Source organism: Felis catus, chromosome X, assembly GCF_018350175.1.
Source record: "Felis catus isolate Fca126 chromosome X, F.catus_Fca126_mat1.0, whole genome shotgun sequence".
Lineage (NCBI taxonomy): Eukaryota > Metazoa > Chordata > Mammalia > Carnivora > Felidae > Felis > Felis catus.
The window spans coordinates 82,470,545-82,493,776 of NC_058386.1; the positions used below are offsets into that span (position 1 = coordinate 82,470,545).

The window sequence follows — 23,232 nt, forward strand, 5'->3', positions numbered from 1 at the left end:
GTCTTCTGGGGCTCAACACCTCTCCCTCCTGGTTTCCTCTCACCCTCCCGCTCTCCGAGCAGAGCTGTTGACTTTTAACATTCCAGATGTTAAGTCCTGTTGGCCGTCAGAACTCACAGAGTCTGGCCCCTCCACTTTTGCAAGCCAGACTTTGGGGGCTCTGCCTTGCCTGGCGGGCTGCCCCTCCACTGCCTGGCTCCCTCCCGCCAGTCTGTGTAGTGTGCACCACCTCTCTGCCCTTCCTATCCTCTTCCGTGGGCCTCTTGTGTACGCTTGGCTCTGGAGAGTCCTTTCTGCTAGTCTTCTGGCAGTTTTCTGGGTTATTTAGGCAGATGTGGGTGGAATCTAAGTGATCAGCAGGACGTGGTGAGCCCAGTATCCTCCTATGCCACAGCCTTCTCCCCTATTCTCAGTTATTAAGAGTCTCTTATGGTTTGGCTCCCTCCCTTTCTAACTTTTTTTTTTTTTGCTGTGCAATTTTTAATGAAATCAAGTGTATCACTGTTTTCTCTTATTACTTCTGGATTTGAAATCATATTTCAAAAAGTTTTCTTCACTGCTAGCTTATAGAGGAATTTCACTGTGTGTGCCTTTGTGGACAGGAGGGAGAGGAGATGGAAAAGGGTCACATGAGTGTCAGGTGTAAGAGGAACTCTGAGGAACCATCATGTGAGAAATCTGTAAAAACCATTTTACTAAATCAGGAGAGTTAGATGTTCAGACCAGAATCTTTGTCCTGTGCTTGTCTTTGAGAACTTGGTATCTATTATTTTCTGTGTTCCGTGGATATGGATCCAGACCCCCATAACTGACAGAGAAGGTCTTACATGAAGCAGAAACTCCATGTCATCTCAGATCGACCTGTCAGATGACTAAATGGGTGGAACCACCCTCCTAGGGATATGACAGACATAAAGCCAATTCCAAAATGTACCATTCTAACAGAGCAAAGGACTAAAGGGGAAGTAAAACCTCCAACTCATCCTTTACTCTCTATGAGTGAAGTTTAATCAGGAGAAGGTTATAGTCTGCTAGTCCTATGCAAGAGTACAGATGTGTGAGTTGTAAGGTGGTACCTTTTGTCAGGTTACAACCTCTCCCACTCAACCCTATAATTTCCCATTTGGATGGTGGGTTTCTAGGACTCGGGGGTCAAGCTTGTACTGATCTTGCTTGGAATGGAGATCATACCTTATGGGGTGGGCACTAACATCCATGTTGCTCCTGTGGGCATTTCCAACAATGCAGGTCTGGAGATGAAGAGAGGTAAGGTTACGATGCAGATGTAGTCTTAGACTGATAGTGTCTGGCACATAGTAGACACCCAATATAGAATTAATTAATTAATTGGTTAGTTAATTAATTAGATGTAGATGTAGGCATAAACAGGAAGCGAAACCATGCATGTATCCTTTTGGTCTTTTTATGTACATATAAAGTTTTCATAAAGAATTTGTATCATACTGTACTTGTCATTCTGTAATGTGCTTTGAAGAAACATTTTGTTTCTGTTTATAAAAAGGGCCCGGGGTGGCAGGGGAAGGGAGCTTTAGAAAATGGAGAACAGTGCTACCTGATGACCGGAGCCAGCAATGCAGGTGTGAAAGTCTCAACTATGGAGATTGGCAAAGGATAGGGGATGGAAAGGGCTGTGGCATTGGTGGTGAGGGAGGAAGGTGAATAGATACCATAATATAGGCCAAGATTTCTAGACTTTTCTACTCACTGGCACCAATCCTTCTACTTTCATTCCCATCCTGGGATCCTTAAGCTCTGGTCGGGAAATCCAGCCCCTCAGTGAACTAAGTAGAAAGTTGCATGACTTAGTGTATGAATAATTGGTGTGAAGAAGTTTGAAACAAAGAAACATACACAAACACATATGCATACAGAAAACTGTCAAATAAATTGTTTTGATCTGCTTCCAAGGCCATGAATATGTATCATATTTGTAATCACCTCGCAATTATTTTATGTTTTTGATATTTTATTCAATGTTTCCATATTTCAGACACTATAAAAATGCAAATTTATAAAATAAACATATCTCTCTCCCCAACAATGCATACACAGTGAATTATCATAGACATCTATTTAGCAAACTATTTGCATTCTACAGGATATGAACAGGTTTCTAAGTTGCTAAATAAACATATAGCTACACTATTATCTTGTGACTCAGTTGCTGATATGCCTGTTTCACAAAACTTTATCCCCATACTTTGCCAGATTGCCAGTTAATACTTCTCTTTGTCTGACACATACGAGAAACATATAAAATGCATATTTAAAAGCTGAAATTGTTATGTCGCTCCCTTCTGTCCCTACCTTTTGCCCACCGTAACACAAAGATAGTCTCTGTTAACTTAGCGGTGCCTATTTCCCAAATTTTTCTCTGTATGTATTGCACAAATCTAATCACACTCATACCTATACACCTATGTTGATATATACTTTTTGCAGAAATGGGGTCATATTTTGCTTTATACATTGTGATATCCCTGTTTCACTTGATATGGTTTATTTTCTACTTATTTACTTATTTAGAGTAGCATGTTTTCACGTGATTATAAAGAATTTATGTTCCTTCTTATGTGCATCCACTCCTGATATCATTGACCTATCTCTATTGTTTAAGAATATTTTGTACATTGAATACGTAAACAAGTGTCTGAAGGTAGGTTAGAAATGATCTACTCCAGCTTTTCACATGCCTTTTAATGTTTGCTGTGCAGACAACATTTGATTATTTTTAATGAGTTTTCGTATTTTAAAAGTATTTCCGTGCACTGTTTGAACAAGAACAAGTGAATAATAATGCCTTCCGAGATGTGGAATGATGGCTCATAGGACAAACAAGGAAGAACCTAATCTTTGTGTATTAAAGAATTTAATTACAATACCGTTTCTTGGATTTTGTTACTTAACTTTTAATGTCTGTTCCCTGATCATTGGTAAGTATTGGTCTCGCATAGAGTAGTTGGGATTCAATGAGATGAACTGTAAAACACCTTTCATATAGTAGTTGTCCATGTTAATATCCTATAGTTCAGGTTCCCTTTCCAAAAGGCAACCATTTGTGCTGCTTCCTGGGTCCAATTCAACACCCCAAGAATCAGCCAGTCTATGTGGCCCCCATAGCCAGGCCTCTTGGCTCATGACTCATGGTGCAGGATTTCATCCCCACCATCATCTTCATGCCAAATGAGGACGTGACACCGCCCAGTTTCTATATCAGGAGAGTTTCCCACTATCAGTCCTTAAGCCCTCAAAATCCATCACCCAAATGGGAGACTTCTGGTTGGCCTGTGCAGATGGCAAGGGGTAGATGTTTGATTCTGGAACATTTACACAGCTCTGCGAGTCTGAGGTTGGTCATCTGTAAAATGGGACTAAGGGTGCCTACTTCCAGACTTGTAAGAAGAAAGGGAGAAAACCTCAAAGAATGTCTGGCATGTAGCAGGACTTGAGGTGTATTACTTCTGGACCACACTGCCTCCTCTGCCCATAAAGTAGAAGATTTGAAACATTATCTGGAAATGTAGCAGCAAGAAGTGAACTTTGGTCCCATTTCATCATTTCCTATTCCCTTCATGCTTTCCTGTCTCCTTAGTTTCCTTCTACTTTGACATGGATGAAACAATTTTTTACTGAGCCCTCAGGAAGAAGAAATAATATGGGAGAAATAATAATAGTAACAGGTCAACTATAGAAGATGGGAGTCATCAAGCATGTGTCCCAGTTGCCAGACCCATCACTGACCACAGGACCTTGGGTGACTTCCCTCCCCTGTGCTGGCCTCCAGCCTAACACAGAAGAACACTCAATGTATACACAGGGGTTAGGGCAGGGGCTTTTGGGTCAGAAAGACCTGCATTTGATGCTGGGAACCAGTACTTCCATGATCTTGACCAAGTAATTTATCTACTATATGTGCTATAATTGTTGGTATCTTTTATTATTGTTGTTAGTGTACTTGCTTTAATTATTCCTACCACCCAGCCAAAGTGTGAATGATAGAAGTGGGGATTAACTGCCAGACAGTACAAAGTTACAGATGAACTCAGCTGAGGGTGGGGAATACAAAAAGTCAAGACAGAGAATAAAAGTGAAGTAGAGAAGCACAAGGCTCTCTGGGTACCATTTCCTGTGCCCATCCCCTCATGACCCTGGGAAGGTTCTGACCCAAGAGCACTCTTGATTTTCAACTGAAGACAGCCACAACCTGAGGGCTTCCCTGGAGCTATGGGGCTAAAGAGCTAAGTCCTCATCAGCTCCTTCCCCCTTCAAGGGCCACCAACATTCACCCTCCATCTAAACCCACCTCTTTTCCCTTTTCTCCTGGGTTATCAAGGAAGGTCTACCTGTGGAACCTCCCAGAACTAACCCTGAAGAGTTTTCCCCATACAAATGAGTTTCAAACCCTGCAGTCTTTGAAAGTTGCCCTGCACACCAGCAAAGGAGTGGAAGGGACTCTGAGGTAAAGACGGAAATGCCTACCTCTCAGAGATAGGTCATCTCCACATTGTGTATACCTGACCTGACTTTTATAAGTAATGACTTTATACATTTCCTATACACAACCTATCGATATAGACTCCTCTCTCTCTCTCTCTCTCTCTCTCTCTCTCTCTGTATGTGTATTTTACTGAAAATAACAATCTTCAGCTTTCTTTTCTCATTTAGTATCTCATCTAATGTTTGCAGTTACATTTTTATAGTTATCGTGGTTGTATAGCTTTTCATAGATTGGTTGGACACTCTTATTGCTTTTAATAACAATTCTAGGTTAATATCAATTTATGATCTCTTTATTGATTTCTTTTGATATCAAGGACATTTATCCTATGTCATCCATGTATATGGGTAATTTTTAGTTCCCAGGTTTTCATGTGCTCTTTAATGCCATTTCCCTCCCGCCCCACAAAAGGTATCTAAGTTCATTTGTATGGCTAAGCAATTATACTGTTCTCTGTATAAAAACATTTTAGTCATATGCTAGGGGCACAGAACACCATCTCCAGGTTTACCAGGGTAACATTCCACACCTCGACAGCTACGTGGCCCTAGGGAGCACACACACAGCCTGGGATTTAGGGGGTCCAAGATTTGAGACCCTACCCCGCTGTTCTCAAGGAGTCTCTGACCCTCTCTGACTTTACCTTTGCCTGTAGTACAAAAAATGCCTGCCTCAAAATGGATTTTGCAGGGATTTGACATAACAGGCAACATCATTCTTTATTATCAAAAGAATCAGGAATTCTGAGTGAGACAAATATGCACAACAACTAGCCCTTTGGGTGGATTAGTGTCAGTTAACTGTTGGCTTCCCAACCCCAAGCAGACCTCCTGCTCTTTCACAGGGTTATACTAAGACCGGAGGAGAAACACAACAAAGATGACCACATCCAAGAGTTTCTTGTCAGGGCTGTGTTCTCAGCATCCTGAATCAGCTTAGGTGAGGGCCTCCTCTGGAATCGTGTGCTTGGCCTGGAGGAAGTAAAGGGAGGAAGGTGGGAGATCAGCAGAGCCATGAGCCCTGAGTCTCATCCCCAGGTCACCCAGTCTCCACTCACTTGGCCTGAATACCTGGACCTCACCTTGGGCCAAGTGAGAACCAGTGTGGTCCCAGTGGTTGTCACAAAGTCCCCTGGGGTAGAGAAAAGTCAGATGACATCCATTAGGGCTGCCATTTCCCAATCTATGCAAGGAAAATATGGCCCCACATTTACTGCAACATATGCAGTAGAATGAGCCCTGTGTCAGTGTGTACTGGGAAAACTCCTGAAACCAAAACATCTGTCAATAAAGGAATGAGGCCAACATAATTGTAAACCTGTTCAAAACAACTAGGTAATTTAATGTGTATGGAGACAGGAATGTTCAGGGTGACAATGAGAGAAATAACCAAGCAAAACAATTACCTGCAAGTTCCCATTATTCCCTTCTTGGCTCCTGCCAGCTCCTATCTGCATGCCGCCTGACCACTCACTTCTTAGACCACTGGAGGTTCATCCCAGACTGGGTGGTGAAAAAGTGCATCATTCCTGCTGCTCTTGAGAGAAGGTGGTCAAGAAGCTTCAGGAAGGTGTGGGAACTGGGATAGAGAATGTGTTCTGGGTCTCCTTAGGGCTGACGTCCCTCACAAGCAGAGTTATCATTCACGATGCATACACTAAGCCAATATGAGCCCTGGGACAGCTGGACACATAGGCAGCCCCACTCCCTCAACAATGTCCTGCTTCCACTGCCACTCAGCAACTCCATTCCTTTCATACCCCTACTGTGCTTGCTCCACCCCCCCCCCCAGATTGCTTGGCTGATACCTCTACCCCTGCCACAGAGACCACCTTTGGAGAGATTATCTACCAGTTTCGCTAGATTAGGAGGCTTAACCGCACCTCAGAGATGGTTTTATACTCTCATTTCGTCTGTAAAACAGCCCAAGGAGTGGACTGTATAATCTTCATTTTCAGAGGAAGACACTGGGTCACAGAGGGGTCCTATGACTTGACCAAGGTCACACAGCTAGTGGGTGTTGGGGTCTGGAAGAGAACCCATATTCCGATTCCAGAGCCCATGCCCTTACCACTAGGCTAGACTCCTTGGATCTACCTGATAGCTTTCAGCAATATTGATAAAATCCCAAGGGCTACACAACCACATTCCCACACCCCTGAACCAAGGCTGGGCTGGGAGTGCCACCCAAAACACAGCACTCACTTGGAATTGCTGACAGGGGTAGCAGTGAAAGTCTGGGTGAAGGTACAGATACAAGGTACAATAAGTGAATGTGGTTGAATGTCACTTATATGTCAATGACACTTGGTGGGGGGAGAGGGAAAATAGGTTATGAACAGAACCCTGAGAATTTCTTTCCACTTCAACAACAAACAATACCCCCTTAGAGTTGCACATGCTTGACACACTCACACAGCATTCCCCAGTCAGGATCTTACATGATACTCATGCTGAAGGGGACAAAAGTTCCTGGGAATCGAGGTGTCAGGAATTGGGAGAGCAACAATAGGAGCGATCTGCTCTCAGTGACAGGAATGTTACTATGTGCAGACTCTGTGACAGCCACTCCACAAGTTCATTTGATTCAATTTTCACAGCTGCCCAAGAGATGGATATTATTGGGCCCCTTCTGCAAATGAGGAAAATGAGAGGTTAGGTAATAGGTCCAAGTTTGAAAGGTAAGGATTTAGGGTGAGAACCATCAAACCCCACAGCCTGTTTCCCTAACACCCTGGCACCCAAGGTAGGAATGAAAAACATGCAGGTGTTGGGCTGGGGGCCCACTGGATGGGTGCTGGTTGAAGGTTTGTCACCTGTGTGAACTCAGTCTGAGCTGGGCATGGGGAACGAGGCAGCCACAGGGGCAGGCGACCATCCCCAGAAGGAGTAGAGGGTCAAGTCCCAGGTCAGCATGAAGCTGAGGGTCTGTGGTCCCCTCTTATGATCACCGCCTTCCCTCCTGATGGTCCCAGTGCACCTGTGTCTGCCTCAGTCGGTTCCTTGCCTGAGGGATTATATTCGTTGTCGGGCTACCCATGGATCCTCTGAAGGGCCGGTTTGGATGATGTGACATGTGTGGGGGTGGGGAGGGAACAGTGCCTCTGAGAAGCCTCTCCATCTGTCTCCTCAAACACCTCTGCTCTCTGACTTCCATTCCTGCCTCAGGAAGTCCTCTGCTCCATGGCAGTCTCCCACTTCTGGCCCCCTGACTCAGGGAACCCTGGTTTGTCTCAAGGAGGGCCCAGCTCCTGGCATTGGGTCATAGGAACGGATGTCATGATGGCAGCCCCCCAAGACCTCAGCCCTCAGCATGGGCAGGAAAAGCCACTATGGCATCCTGGAATTGGAGGAGGGGACACATTTGGTTCAAGGAAAAGAGGGTCCCTCTCAGAACAAGGGAGGGAAGCACCATCTCAGCAGGGAGTAGGAAGGCCTGTCTCAGCATGAAGCCCTGGGGTTGAGGGCCCTTCTCAGTCCCAGGCACCATCACCTGGCCCAAAGTGGTCACTCTGGTTCTGGAGAGGAGATGGAGCCCCGCTTCCTGGAACACACTCATGGGAAGGCATGTGTCTTAGTCTGTTCAGGCTGCTATAACAAAATACTACCAAGTTGGTATCTGATAAATGACAGTAATTTTCTGCTATCCACTTTGTAGGCTGGAAAGTCTAGATCAAGTCACCAGCATGGTCGCTTTCTTGTGAGGGCCCTCTTCCTGGTTCATTCCTGGCATCGTTTTGCTGTGTCCTCACATGGTACAAGGTGTTAGGGATCTCTCTGGAGCCTTTTACATAATGGTACTCATTCCATTCAGGAAGGTTGCACCCTCATGCCCTTAGCACCTCCCAAAAAACCACCTCTTGATACTATCATCTTTGGGTGTCAGGATTTCAACAAATGAATGCGGTGAGGTGGGGGACACAGTCAGAACATAGCAGTATGTTAGGGAAAGCTAAGTGCAGAAGGGTAAGAAACAGACCCCAGACCAGGAAAACAGGTAAGCAGGTCACAGGAAGGAAAGGAGACCTCTAAGCACAGGTGAGAGAGAGAGTAGAGAAGTCAGGGCACATGGTCCTCCTCATAGCTGCTGCCTCCTGCATATGGGCACTGTCAGGTAGCTCATGCTCCCAGGGGCAGAGGTCCCCAGGAAAGGTGTCACAGATTCCCCTCTAGCCACAGCTCCCTCACTTTGTCCAGCTCTCAGGCTGACGTCTGCTGAGAAATATGGGGAGGAAGCTGGAAACGAGTCCCAGAGAAAGAGAGACATGTGGGCCCCTGCACCCCCAGCCCCCACTTTTCCACACAGGTACCTTCTCCTGCCTCCTGTCATCACTGATAAACACTACCACCCACCGTCAACCCCAACTTTGATCTGGCTCCCTCTTCCCACCTCATTCTTGGAGAGCTTCAGGATCTTGACTGTGGGGACCATCTGTATAATGTCAGACAGGCCATCCAGCCTGTACAGTTTGTTGTTGATCGAGTTCAAGGACAACAGCTTTTTGTGAGAAGGAGTTAGAGTGACAGTTACTATCTAGGGCCTCAGAAACAAGTCTTCCCTCCACACCATTCGTACCATCCTCTACCATAAAAACAGCACTGGGCATAAGGCCTCACATCAGGGGGAACTCTTTTCAATGATCTTCAGGGTGGCAGCCATGCATTTTCTTGAATTCAGGATTATATCAATATCATGGCCCACCAAGTCTTCAACAATCTGAGAAGAGGCAATAGGAAGGCTGAGAGGGGTCCAGGGCCAGTACCAACCCCTCCCCACATTGTCATCCTTTAAGTCTCCCTCCCAGGAAGATCCCTGCCCTAGCATTCCTAGCATTACTGCTGTCAACTGTACCTGGGTCAAAGCAGAGCCTCTGGAGGTCAAGAGTTTGCTGGGAGACATCATAGTGTTTGTTCATGGTCAGCTGCAGAGAGAGATGGAGAGGGTCTGGTGGGGATAGGGAAATCGGGGGCTGGAGGAAGAAGAAGTAGGTCTGGGTGTGAACACACAATGGGCCTTGAGTCTGCATTACCTTTAGATGTTCCATTTCTTCTGGCTCCAACTCATACCACACAGAGTAGGGTACAGCAGAATGACTGACAAAGAGATATCCACAGAAAGGAGGGGTGGGGTAAGCACTAGGAACTCTCATTCTAAAGAAGACAGCTAACCCCTGGCCTGTCCTCCTTCCCCAGGACTAGGTACAGGTAATGTCCTTGACACAAACCTTCTGGTTCTCCTCGTTACACATCTTAGAGCTGACACCCTTCAATGCAGAGGCAGTGTCAGCATCTTGGACAAAGTTCTAGGCTTGTGTTTTCACATAGTGGAACTACAGGTGGCAGAAGCAACAGAAAAAGTGCTGGATAACCAGCTCTCCCCCTTCCCTGTGCCCACTCCTCTGGCTTCAGCATTCTCTTATACATCAAAAGGGGTGAAGGGTACACTGCAATGGCTTAGGATTGAAATCAGTAGCCATGTATTGTCATACTTTCTTCCATAGGGCATGTAGGGGGTAAAAGAGAGGATAGGAGAGAAGAGTGGCAACATAGAATTAAGACTAGAGAACAGATCCTTTTCCAACCACCTACTGAGCTTGAAAAGAAAGTGCTAAAAAAAAGGATCATTGACATAATTTCATATTTTGTACCAAATATGGATTTATTTTTATTGTTTTATTTATTTATTTTTTTTGAGAGAGAGAGAGAAAGCATGCTCAAGTGGATCAGGGGCAGAGAGAGGGGGACAGAGGGTCCAAAGCCGGCTCTGTGCTGACAGTAGTAAGCCCGATGTAGGGTTTGAACTCATGAACTGTGAGGCCATGACCTGAGCCAAAGTTGGACACTCAACTGACATTAGCCACCCAGGTGCTCCCCCAAATAGGGATTTATTAAATTCCTTTTCTCTCCATTCAAAGCTCTCCTCCAAATAAACACTTAAGATATTAGACGTGATCTTCCTTTTATAAATTTCCAGGAGATTCTACCTCATGAAGACCCTGCTTGCCCCTCAGATAAAGTCTCCAGAGACTCGACCTCCATCTCCCGCACTCATCTTGAGCCAAGCTGAGACATCCAGTGGAAAGTTGCTCCATCGCCTTGGGTGCAGTTTTCACCTTTGCTTTTAGCCATCCTCTACTCTTATCCCTTTACATCATTTCTCTGAACCTACCCTTAGGTGACCGAGGCAGATAACTCCTAGAAGAAAGAAAAAGAAAGAAAGAAGAAAGAAAGAAAGAAAGAAAGAAAGAAAGAAAGAAAGAAAGAAAGAGACACGTTACAAATCTCACCTGTTCCCAGCAAAATAATCTAGCATCTCTACACAAGACCATCACAGCTGCCCTGACCTGTCTCTCCTGCACATTCCATATGTCTTGCCAGAACTGTGATCTTGAACCTACTCCCATGGTTCCATCTTGCCCATTCACCCTCATTTATCTCCATGGAGTAATTCTTTCTTTCCTTATGTCCACATTAGCATGGACAAAACTTTAATAATGCCCCTGGCCCCTCCTATGGTACAGTTCGTTGGCCTAGTGGATGCTGTGGGGAAGTGGAGAGAAAGAAGAAATCCATGAGTTCTAAAAATGATTTCTACACTTTTGCCCTACGAATACCAAGACTACCATTAAGGTTGCTCAACCATTAATTAATGCCTACACTCTGTCATGTTGTAGGAAAAAAAAAAGATATAGTTAACTACAGGGTTACGTATTCCACTGCCTAGTACAAATCAACCATGATGACTGATCACTTAACATTGTTAAAGAAGAGACAACAGGCCCCAAATGGAGTCACTAATGCTATGCTTGTGTCACCTAATTTCAGGTGATTACACCTAATACAGGTCACCTCATTGACTTAATACCTAACCTAATTGCAGTTTCAGCCTCTCTCAGGAATGTAATCTTAACTAGTCAGTCTGGCATCTCCTGGTCAGTACTAGTGAGGTAATCTGCTTAATAGGCCCCTGCCATCCCCCAAAAGGAAAGTCACCTTGTCTGAAACAATCCACTATTTGTCAGTAATTTCCTTGCCCTGTTGCTTTCTGCCTGTAAAGGTCTTCCATTTTGACCAGCTCTTAGGAACTTCTTTCCATTTGCTAGATGGCATGCTGCCTAATTCATGGATTGTTGAATAAATCCAATAATATCTTTAAAATTTACTCACTTGAATTTATTTTTAACACTATCTTATTTGGGGTTGTACATAAGTATCATCCATTGCTGCTTCTCCTTCTTGTTCATGGATTCATGAAGATGAATGCCAGAAATGCCATGTTTATATCAGCTTTCATACTTCCTTGGGAAACACCCAGGTATCTAGGTCCTCTTTGAAAGGAATGATGTCTATCAATGTACTCTGAAATCAGGAAGAACGGTATAAAAACAGCAAAATTAAAACCAAATCAAGGTAGAAAACACATCAATGGCCTGAATAACAGAGAAAAGTCCTGTGATAACTTTTGTGGGTAATGAAGAAATATCGTTGACTTTTTTCATCTAAAAAGAAATATAACAACAACATGCTTAAAGTTTGGAAACCTCCACTGTGGATCTGCTTCCTGGAAGATGAGAGGTAGGGAGCATCCTCAGCCCGGGAGAGAACAAGCACACAAAGAAGGGTTGGGCAGAGGCTCCATTCTGAGATCTTAGTTCCTGCTCTGACATTTCCAGGCTGGGTGACCTGGCACAAGTTAATTACTGTCTATAAACCCCTACTCCAACCTGAGCTCTAAAGCAATAACAGAATCTACCCTGACTGTGTGGTGCTATGTTTCAAGAGTCAAAGGCAAGTTACCCACCTGGATGGAGAATTCTATAAACAAACAATTAGTCTGAAGAAATGCCCAGCATTAAGCCTGGTGAGACAAAATGATGGAGGATCCTGAAAGAGAAAGGACAAGAGTTCAAGGTGTCGTAGAAAATAATAACAACGTATGTTCAATTGGTCCCAGATAAAAAGGAAAGGCAACAGTACAGAAGATATATTTAAATAAATGATAGTTGGGAAGTTTAAAAAGTGGCCAAAGACATCAAATCACAGATTCACGAAGCTCTGTGTTTGTCAAGCCTACAGGGGTATGAGGAAAACCAAACCTAGGCCTTATTGATTATCTCAAAAGAAAGGAAAGGAAAAGGAAATTAGAGCAGGTAAAAATAAATATAAAGCAAATATTAGGATGACATGTTTAAGCCAAATTATGTATGTTAATGCCATTACATGTAAGCAGATGAAATATTCCAAATCGAAAGGCAAACATCAGGCTAGATAAAAATTCCGTCAAATGCACCTTAGAAGAGACACATGTAAAGTTTATTGATACAGAAAATTAGGGGAAATGGCAATTTAAACATTAACCAACAGAAATCTAGTATACCCATCTTAATTGGGTATGCTACTATACCCATCTTAATTGGTCTTTTTGCCCCTCCTGCTACAAAGCTCCGAAAATTCTTGGAATATTCTATGTTGAAAATGATAAATCTGTCTTTTTTATGTTAGTGAGATGACTTTTGGAAAACACCTAAGGTTGGGGGTTGGTTGCCAGAAGAACCCACCATGAGATTAGAGGGTTAGAACTTTCAGTCCTACTTCCCTGACCTCTAGGCAAGGCAAGGGGCTGGAGACTGAGTCCAGTCACCGATGGCCAATAATTTAATCCTGACCATGTAATTAAGCCTCCATGAAACACCCCAAAGGACCGGGTTCAGAGATTCCAGGTTGGTAAACCGGAATGCCTCCATGTGCCACTGTGTCGTGCCCCAAACCTCACGGGGACAGAAGCTTCTGCGTTTGGGGCCTCACCCTATGTATCCCTTCATCTGGCTGTCAATTCCTATTCTTTAATATCCTTTGTAATAAACCAGTGATGTAGTGAATAAACAAGTTTCCCGAGTTCTGTAAGCCACTCTAGCTAATTAATCGAACCCAAGGAAGGGGTTGTGGGAACCTCTGACTTATAGCCAGAGTGTCAGAAGCACAGGTAACAACTTGGACTCGAGATTAGCATCTAAAGTACAGGGCAGCCTTGTGGGAATGAGCCCTTAACCTGTGGAATCTGATGCCATCTCCAGGCAGATGGTGTCAGAATTGAGTTACCTTATAAGACACACAGCTTGTGTAGGAGACTTGCTTGAATATGTGTGGGGGGAAACCCACACATTGGAATTGGGTACAGTATATTAACACCTAAAACTGACAGAAGTAAATGGAAAAATGGACAAATCCACTATCACAACTGGAAATTTTAACACATCTCACTGAGTGATAGCTAAAACAAGGAAACAAAAATTCAGTTAGATGAATTAGATTTAAACAATGTTAGTAACAAGTGCTTGCTTCAGCAGCACATATACTAAAATTGAAATGATACAGAGAAGATTAGCATGGCCCCTGAACAAGGATGACACTCAAATTTGTGAAGTATTCTGTATATTTTTTAAAAATGTTATTAACCAATTTATTTACTTAACTGACATGAAACATGGCAGAATAAGTCACATGCTGGGGCATAAAGGAAGCCTTGGGAAACTTCCAAGAGCATAATGCAATCTAGCCTGAGTGGTTGGTGTGAAGATTCAAGGATAATGTTGGGTTCTCTGCCACTCTCCTACCTTTACATCAATCGCAAGAACATTAATCTCCAACAACCCCCTGGCTCCAAAAGACCCTCTCCACATACCAAACCCGGACCTGAGAGGATAACATGACTCTGGCTTTTACCCTCAACTAGATGTCTTAAAATATACCTGAGATTTGCTGCAATCAGGTATAGTGAGATGGCAGACATGGAGCCAATGTCCTTGAAAGAAGAGTTTTTTACCTACAGGTCCCAAGAGGAGGGGACATACAATAACACTCAGGGCCACACGAGGAAGCTCCTGGTGGAGCTGTCAGGTGGCAGACAGAATGAGGGGAAAACATGAACCAGAATCTTTATTCTGGTTTTATGGAAAGGGACGGGAGAAGCAGGATCGGTATGCTGAGTAAAACTTTGGATTGAAAAGTTGGAATAATTTTGGTGGGCTCTGAGTGATAAGGGTGGCCCCTAGTTGTCCAGCGTCTGGACTTGGGGTGATTTAGGGAAAGGAGAATATTGGACTGGGGTGTGAGAGTTTGATAAAGGAGGTGGCTGGGGGTGTGGGCTCTGGATTTGCTGGTTTACATATCAAAACCATGCTCATAGGCAAGTTGATTGCTAGCTCAAGGAATTAGCTCACCCTAGGAGACCCAGTTCCTCACCAGGTCCACAGGCTCTTGTGGTATCAAACCATCAGAAAATATAGTTAATAGAAAACATGATGAATACACCGAGGGTAAGATTTCACCTCAGTCATAACCATAGCCATAGGAGGAGAGGTTTTCCATGTAGAACTAGGATAGATGTGTCATGGCCCATTGGGGTCATGTCTTCAGAAGAAAGTAAAACACTCAGCCTGGGCACTTGCCACCTCCCACCCAAAGGGGGATTACTGGGTTCCTGTTGGATGGAGTTGGAGAGGGGGCCCAGAACCCTCCTGGCCTGTGGGGTCCTGAGACTGAGGACCAGCACTGAACAACCCACCCATGGAGTGACCTGCAGGCAGTGACCCATCACCAATGTATTCACAGGGCGCTTATGAGGGTCTGAGGCTGGAGGTTTGGAGAAGATCCAGGAGGGCTGCTGAAGAAGGCAAGAGCAGACCCCAAACCACTTTGTCAGGGCCACACAAACAAGATGGAGTCCTGATAGGAAAACCCTTCCCCAGGGGCATAAGGAAGAGAGTGCTGGCAGCCAGAAACACACACACACACACACACACACACACACCTTCCAGTTCTTACTTCCCCCTGAGTTTTGTGACCAGCCTAATGCCCCAGGAGCTATTTCCAACTGCACCACTCTTACACAGGAGGCCAACCAGAGTCCAGGAAGCCTAAGACCCAAGTACTTGTAACTGCAAATATAGGAGATTCTGTGGCCTACTGTATAACATGATGTTCCTTCATTTTTCCTCAAAAGGGGATTCTGACCACATAGTCACCAGCTCCTTGCCTTTGCTGAGGTTGCTGAGTTTTAGCTACCGGAGTTTCTCTGGGGCCATTCAGATACTACAGAGAAATCTAGACCAGAACTGAGCTCCATGAGATACAATGACGCTGCCATGCATAGCTGCAACTAACTCTTTCTGCAATACAGTTGACCCTTGAACACAGGGTTCAACTGCACAGGTCCATTTATAAGAATATTTCTTTTTTACACTTCAGTGCTATAAATGTATTTTCTCTTCTTTACGATTTTCTTCATAACATTTTCTTTTCTCCATCTTACTTTCTTATAAGAATACAGTATATAGGGGCACTTGAGTAGCTCAGTCAATTAAGTGTCTGACAGTTGATTTCAGCTCAGGTCATGATCTCACAGTTCATGGGATCAAGCCCTGTGTTGAGCTCTGTGCTGACAGCACAGAGCCTACTTGGGATTCTCTCCCTCTCTCTCTCCTTCCCCTCCCCAGTGCTCTGTCTGTCTCTCTCTCTCTCTGAAAATAATTAAATATTTTTTAAATATTTTTTAACACTTATTGATTTTTTGAGAGACAGAGAGAGACAGAGCATGAGTGGTAAAGGGGCAGAGAGAGAGACACACAGAATCCAAAGCAGGCTCCAGGCTCTGAGCTGTCAGCACAGAGCCCAATGTGAGGCTCGAACTCACGAACTGTGAGATCATGACCTGAGCCGAAGACGGATGCTCAACAGACTGAGCCACCCAGGCGCCCCATAAATATTTTTTTAAATAAAGTATATAGGGGCACCTGGGTGGCGCAGTCGGTTAAGCGTCCGACTTCAGCCAGGTCACGATCTCGCGGTCCGTGAGTTCGAGCCCCGCATCAGGCTCTGGGCTGATGGCTCGGAGCCCGGAGCCTGTTTCCGATTCTGTGTCTCCCTCTCTCTCTGCCCCTCCCCCGTTCATGCTCTGTCTCTCTCTGTCCCAAAAATAAATAAAAAACGTTGAAAAAAAATTAAAAAATAAATAAATAAAGTATATAATACATATACAAAATATGTGTTGATCGACTAGTTATGTTATCAGTAAGGCTTCCAGTCAGCAGTAGGCTATTAGCAGTTAAGTTTTGGGGGGAGTAAAAGTTATACGTAGATTTTCAACTCTAGGGGGGCAGGGGGTCAGCGCTCCTAACTTCCACATTGTTCAAGGGACAACTGTATATGAGGTTTTCTGAAATAAGTGTAAAGTAACAGAAACATTTCAAAATAGCCACATGGCAGGAAAAAACTCCAGCACATTCCAAAGAGGTTACACACAAAACAGCTGGAGGGTCTAAAGGAAACAGCAAACATTTGGTGGGTCACTATGAGAAGAATAGGAAGAAAAGATTGGTTTTTCCTTTTAAAAATGTAGTTTTTCCCTTTAAAAATGGCAGAGAAGTGGGGAGATGGAGATTTTCCTCATCCCACAAACACAGCCATATTGAGGTCAGATCACTTGGGATACCCAGAAAATTGATCTGCAGAGTGGCAGAAGGATCTCCACTGTTCAAGGAAGACTGTTTGGCCGGATCAAGGTGCATGTATGTGAATTGGGGGAGATAAAATGGCACAACCATGGAAGGGAGGGAATCCTTTCTGTGGAGAGACAAAGGGGAGAGAAAGAGAGAGGTGTTGTGAAAGTGCAGCATCTAGTTAGCACAAGAGGAAAACCTCTCTGGACCACAGACTAGGGAATGGGAAATACGGAGAGTGCCAGTTTTTTGTTTGTTTTTTTGTTTGGTTTGGTTTGGTTTGGTTTGGTTTGGTTTACAAACAGCCTTTGGAGCCAAACCTCAGAGGTTTCCTAAGTGTGTGACTTTCTCATGGACGGAGCCAGGAGCCATGCTCCTGGGGTACAGGGAGCCAGCCCCAGAGCGCATATTGTGGTGTAGCGATCTCAGGGACACACTGGGAGAGAATAGTCCCCTTACTGGAGAACATTGGGAAGAGGGTTTATTGCCTCTCCAAGGACAAAAGACCTTACAGGAGCCAAAGGCCTTTTATCAGCAGGATGGAGAGGCGCTAATCCAGAGCAGGGGAGAGGAGCCACTGAGCTGGGTCCTTTAAGACACTGGTTTTGAATCCCAGCCAAGCGCCAAGAAGGCACAGAACTATAGAGCAGGACAAGCTGAGTGCCCTCTTTTTTCTGTGAGGGCTGCCTGAAAAGGCTGCATGGTTTGAGACACCCAGTCAAGGGAGGAAAGATTGGGATGTCACCATTTTCCCCCACAACAACACAATTGGACTTGAGAGAGTAGCATAGCTGTGTCCAGTGGAGGTGGGAGATGCTGATATCAAACCGTGCCCCTCCATACCTGACAACAGCTTATTTACTAGAGCAAGACTGACTGACCCAATACAGCCAGTCTCTCTCCCAGACCAGCACAGCCAACAGCCCTAGGCACCAACAGAGAACTCTTTTTTGTTTGTTTGTTTTTCTTTCCTCCCTCTTCTTTTTTTCTCTTGGCACCAGGCTCATAGTTTCTGATTTGTTTTTGGTCAAATATATATATGTATATATTTCATCAGGCATTTTTATTCTGTTTTTTTTTCATCTTATCTCTTTCTTCTTCTTTATTTTCCTTTCCCTTTCTCTGGAATTAGCTTTATAAGTTTTTGATTCTCTGGGTTTTTTCTTCCTCTTTTTTTTTTCTCTTTTTATGGGATCAGGCTTCCCCCATTTTTTTTTATCTTTTGTTTGTTTAATATCACTTCAACAAACAAATCAAAGCACACCTAGTTAAAGGTCCAAAAACTTCACCCCTACAAGAAAAGAGGAGTCTGCAGAGGACAGACAAGTGGAATAGAGCAGCCAAAATGCAACAACAGAGTGCACACAACATACACCGAAAACACTTCCTGAAGTGCCATGCCCTGAACAGGGTATGACCCTTTTATAATATAGTAGCATCCTCAGGTGCAAGACACATAACAAGTTTTAAAACCCACAAAAGGCAGAAACAGCCAAAATGACAAATGGAGGGATTCTCCCAAAAAGAATGTTCACGAAAAAATCACAGCCAGAGAATTGCTCAAGACAGATATAAACAATATATATAGAATTTAGAGTAACAGTCATAAGACTAACATCTTATGGGCTTGAGAAAAGCATAGAAGACACCAGAGAAACCTTTGCTTCAGAGATCAAAGACCTAAGAACTAGTCAGGATGAATTAAAAAATACTATAATTGAAATGCAAAATAAACTAGATACGGTGACAGTGAGGACTGAGGAAGCAGAGGAGAGAATAGGTGAAATAGAAGATAAAATTATGATAAAAATGAAGTTTTTTAAAAAAAAGATGGAAAGGAAATTACTAGATCACAGGGGGAGAATTAGAGAACTAAGTGACTCCAGGAAAGAAAACCATATTCATATCACAGGAGTCCCATAAGAAAAAGAGCAAGAAAGAGGTACAGAAGGTTTATTTGAACAAATTATAGCTGGAAACTTCCCTAATCTGGGGAAGGACACAGGCATCCAAGTCAAAGAGGCACAGAGAACTCCTTTCAAAATCAACAAAAATAGCTCAACACCACAACATATCATAACAAAACTGGCAAAATACAAAGATAAAGAGAGAATTCTGAAAGCAGCTAGGGACAACAGGCCTTAACCTACAAGGGTAGAACACATAAGGGTAATAGCAGACCTCTCCACTGAAACTTGCAGTCCAGAAGGGAGTGGCAGGAAATATTCCACGTGCTGAACAGGACAAATACGCAACCAAGAATCCTTTACCCAGCAAGGCGGCCATTTAGAATAGAAGGAAAGATAAAGACTTTCGTAGACAAACAAAACCTAAAGGAATTTGTGACCACTAAACCACCCATGAAAGACATCCTACGGGGAGCTCTGTGAGTGCAAAGCTACAAAGACTACAAAGGAGGAGAGAATATCATTACAAGTATGAGATCTATACATAACACAATGGCACTAAATTCTTATCTTTCAATAATCACTCTGAATGTAAATGGATTAAATGCTCCAATCAAAAGACACAGGGTATCAGAGTGGAGAAGAGAAAACAAACAAACAAACAAACAAACCCAAGATCCATCTATATGCTGCCCACAGGAGACTCATTTTAGACCTGAGGACACCTGCAGACTGAAAGTGATGGAATGGAGAACCATCTATTATGCTAATGAGTGTCAAAAGAAAGCTGGAATATCCATACTTATATCAGACAAACTAGATTCTAAAACAAAGACTGTGGGGCACCTGGGTGGCTCAGTCGGTTAAATGTCTGACTTCAGCTCAGATCATCATCTCATACCTTGTGAGTTCGAGCCCCACATCAGGCTCTGTGCTGACAGCTCAGAGCCTGAAGCCTGCTTTGGATTCTGTGTCCCTCTCTCACTGCCCCTCCCCTGCTCATGCTCTCTCTCTCTCTCTCTCTCAAGAATAAATAAACATTAATTTTTTTTTGAAAATAAAATAAAACAACTAATGTAACAAGAGATGAGGAAGAGCATTAAATCATAATTAAAGGGTATCTCTGTCAAGAATATCTAACAATTGGAAACATGTATGCCCCCAGTTTGGAAATACCCAAACATAAATCAAATTAATCACAAACATAATAATCACAAACTCATTGATAATAATACCATGATTGTAGCAGACTTTAATACTCCACTTACAACAATGGGCAAATCATCTAAGCAGAAAATCAACAAGGAAAGAATGGCTCTGAAAGACACATTGGACCAGATGGACTTAACAGATATATTCAGAACTTTTCATCCTAAAGCATCAGAATAAACATTCTTCTCAAGTGCACATGGAAAATTCTCCAGAATAGATCACATATTGGGTCACAGAACAGCCCTCAACAGGTACAAAAAGAATGAGATCATAGCATGCATTTTTTCAGATCACAACACTATAAAACTTGAAATCAACCACAAGAAAAAATTTGGAAAATCCCTAAATACATGGAGGTTAAAGAACATCTTAATAAAAAATTAATGGATTAAACACGAAATTAAAGAAGAAATTAAAAAATACATGGAAGCAAATGAAAAAGAAAACATAACAGTTCAAACTGTTTGGGATGCAGTGAAGACAGTTCTAAAAGGAAATTGCATTGCAATTCAGGCCTATCTCAGGAAGCAAGAAAGGTCCCAAATATACAACCTAACCTTACACCTAAAGGAGCTAGGAAAGTTGCAGCAAATAAAGCCCAAAGCCAGCATAAGAATGGTAATAATAAAGATTACAGCAGAAATAAAGACAGAATAAAAAAAATAAGAACAAAAACAACAGAACAGATCGATGAAACTAAGAGCTGATTTTTTTGGAGGAATAAACAAAATTGATAAACATCTAGCCAGACTTCTCAAAAAGAAAAGAGGACCCAAATAGATAAAATCACGAATGAACGAGGAGAGATCACAACCAACACCACAGAAATACAATCGATCATAAGAGAATACTACGAAAAGTATTGTCCAACAAACTGGACAATCTTAAAGAAATTGACAAATTCCTAGAAACTCACCTACTACCAAAACTCAAATGGGAAGAAATACAAAATTTGAACAGGCCCAAAACCAGCAAAGAAACTGAATCAGTTATCAAAAATCTCCCAACAAATAAGAGTCCTAGGCCGGAAGGTTTCCCAGGGAAATTCTACCAGACATTTAAAGCAGAGTTAATACCTATTCTTCTAAAACTATTCCTGAAAAGAAAAGAAAGAAAGAAGAAGGAAAGAAAGAAAGAAAGAAAGAAAGAAAGAAAGAAAGAAGAAAGAAAGAGAAAGAAAGCTTCCAAACTAATTCTATGAAACCAGCATTGCCATGATTCCAACACCAGACAAAGACCCCACTAAAAAGGAGAATACAGGTCAATATCTGAGATGAACCTGGATGCAAAAATTCTCCACAAGATACTAGGAAATTGAATTCAACAGTACATTAAAAGAATTATTCACCATGGTCAAGTCAGAATCATTCCTGGGCTACAAGGGCTGGTTCAATATTCGCAAATCAACCAACGTGCTACACCATGTTAATAAAAGAAAGGATAAGAACCATATGATCCCTTCAATGGACGCAGAAAAAGCATTTGACAAAATACAGCATCGTTTCTTAATAAAAACCCTCAAGAAATTAAGGATAGAAGGAACATACCTTAACATCATAAAAGCCATTTATTAAAGGTCCACAGCTAATATCATCCTCAATGGGGAAAACTGAGAGCTTTCCCCCTAAGATCAGGAACACGGCAAGGACATCCACTCGCACCACTGTTGTTTCACATAGTACTTGAGATCCTAGCCTCAGCAATCAGACAACAAAAAGGAATAAAAGGCATCCAAATTGCCAAGGAAGAAGTCAAGCTTTTACTCTTCACAGATGACATGATAGTCTACGTGGAAAACCCTAAAAACTCTACCAAAAAACTGCTAGAGCTGATACATGAATTCAGTAAAGTTGCCAGACATAAAATCAAGTACAGAAGTCAGTCGTATTTGTATACACCAATAAAGAAGCAGCAGAAAGAGATATCAAGGAATCGAACCCATTTACAATTACACCAAAACCCATAAAATACCTAGGAAGAAACCCAACCAAAGACGTAAAGGATGTGTACATTGAAAAGTATAGAAAGCTTATGAAAGAAATTGAAAAAGACACAAAGAAAAGGAAAAACATTCTACGCTCATGAATTGGAAGAACAAATATTGTTAAAATGTCAATATTACCCAAAGCGGTCTACACATTCAATGCAATCCCTGTCAACATAGCACCAGTATTCTTCACAGAGCTAGAACAAACCATCCTAAAATTTGCGTGGATCCAGAAGAGACTCTGAATAGCTAAAGTAATGTTGAAAAAGAAAACCAAAGACGGAGGAATCACAATTCCAGGATTTAATCTGTATTACAAAGCTGTAATCATGAAGACAGTATGGTATTGGCACAAAAACAGACACATAGATCAATGGAATATTATAGAGAACCCAGAAATGAACACACAAATATATGGCCAACTAACCTTCGACAGAGCAGCAAAAAGTATCCAATGGAAAAAAGACAGTCTCTTTAGCAGATGGTACTGTGAGAACTGGATGGTGATATACAGAAGAATGAAACTGGACCACTTTCCTACACCATCCAGAAAAGTAAATTCAAAATGGATGAAAGACCTACATGTGAGATTGGAACCATCAAAATCCTACAGGAGAAAGCAGGCAGCAACCTCTTTCACCTCGGCCACAGCAACTTCTTACTTGACATGTCTCCCTGGAGGCAAGGGAAATAAAAGCAAAGATGTACTATGGGCACCTCGTCAAGATAAAAAGCTTCTGTGCAGCAAAGGAAACAGTCAACAAAACTAAAAGGCAACCAACGGAATGGAAGAAGATATTTGAAAATGACATATCAGATAAAGAGTTAGTATCCAAAATCTATAAAGAACTTACTGAAGTCAACACCCAAAAAACAAATAATCCAGTGAAGAAATGAGAAGAAGACATGAATAGAAACTTTTCCACAGAAGACATCCAGATGGCTAACAGACACATGAAAAGATGCTGAACATGACTCATCATCAGGGAAGTACAAATCAAAACACAATAAGACACCACCTCACACTTGTCAGAATGGTTAAAATTAACAACTCAGGAAACAACAGATGTTGGCGAGGATGCGGAGAAAGGGGAACTCTTTTGCACTGTTG

At 42.8% G+C, this 23,232-nt stretch overlaps 1 long non-coding RNA gene and 1 other non-coding gene across 3 annotated transcripts in view; one reads left to right on the forward strand and one right to left on the reverse strand.

Annotated features, from left to right (window-relative positions):
- Window positions 1-1,721: 1,721 nt before the first annotated feature.
- Window positions 1,722-23,232, reverse strand: part of LOC111558725 — a 75,976-nt gene continuing 54,465 nt past the window's right edge. Inside the window, exons 3-7 of one of the 2 annotated variants that reach the window (XR_006593154.1) lie at window positions 12,320-12,402; window positions 11,686-11,877; window positions 10,503-10,713; window positions 9,549-9,612; window positions 1,722-9,440 (exon numbers count right to left, since the gene is read on the reverse strand). This is a non-coding gene — a long non-coding RNA (uncharacterized LOC111558725). Of the gene's footprint in view, window positions 9,441-9,548; window positions 9,613-10,318; window positions 10,714-11,685; window positions 11,878-12,319; window positions 12,403-23,232 lie in introns of those variants that run through there. The other variant, XR_002739848.2, reaches the window with a different exon arrangement.
- LOC111558908 lies at window positions 13,850-13,956 on the forward strand. Its single transcript, XR_002740018.1, has one exon. It is a non-coding gene; the product is annotated as a U6 spliceosomal RNA (small nuclear RNA).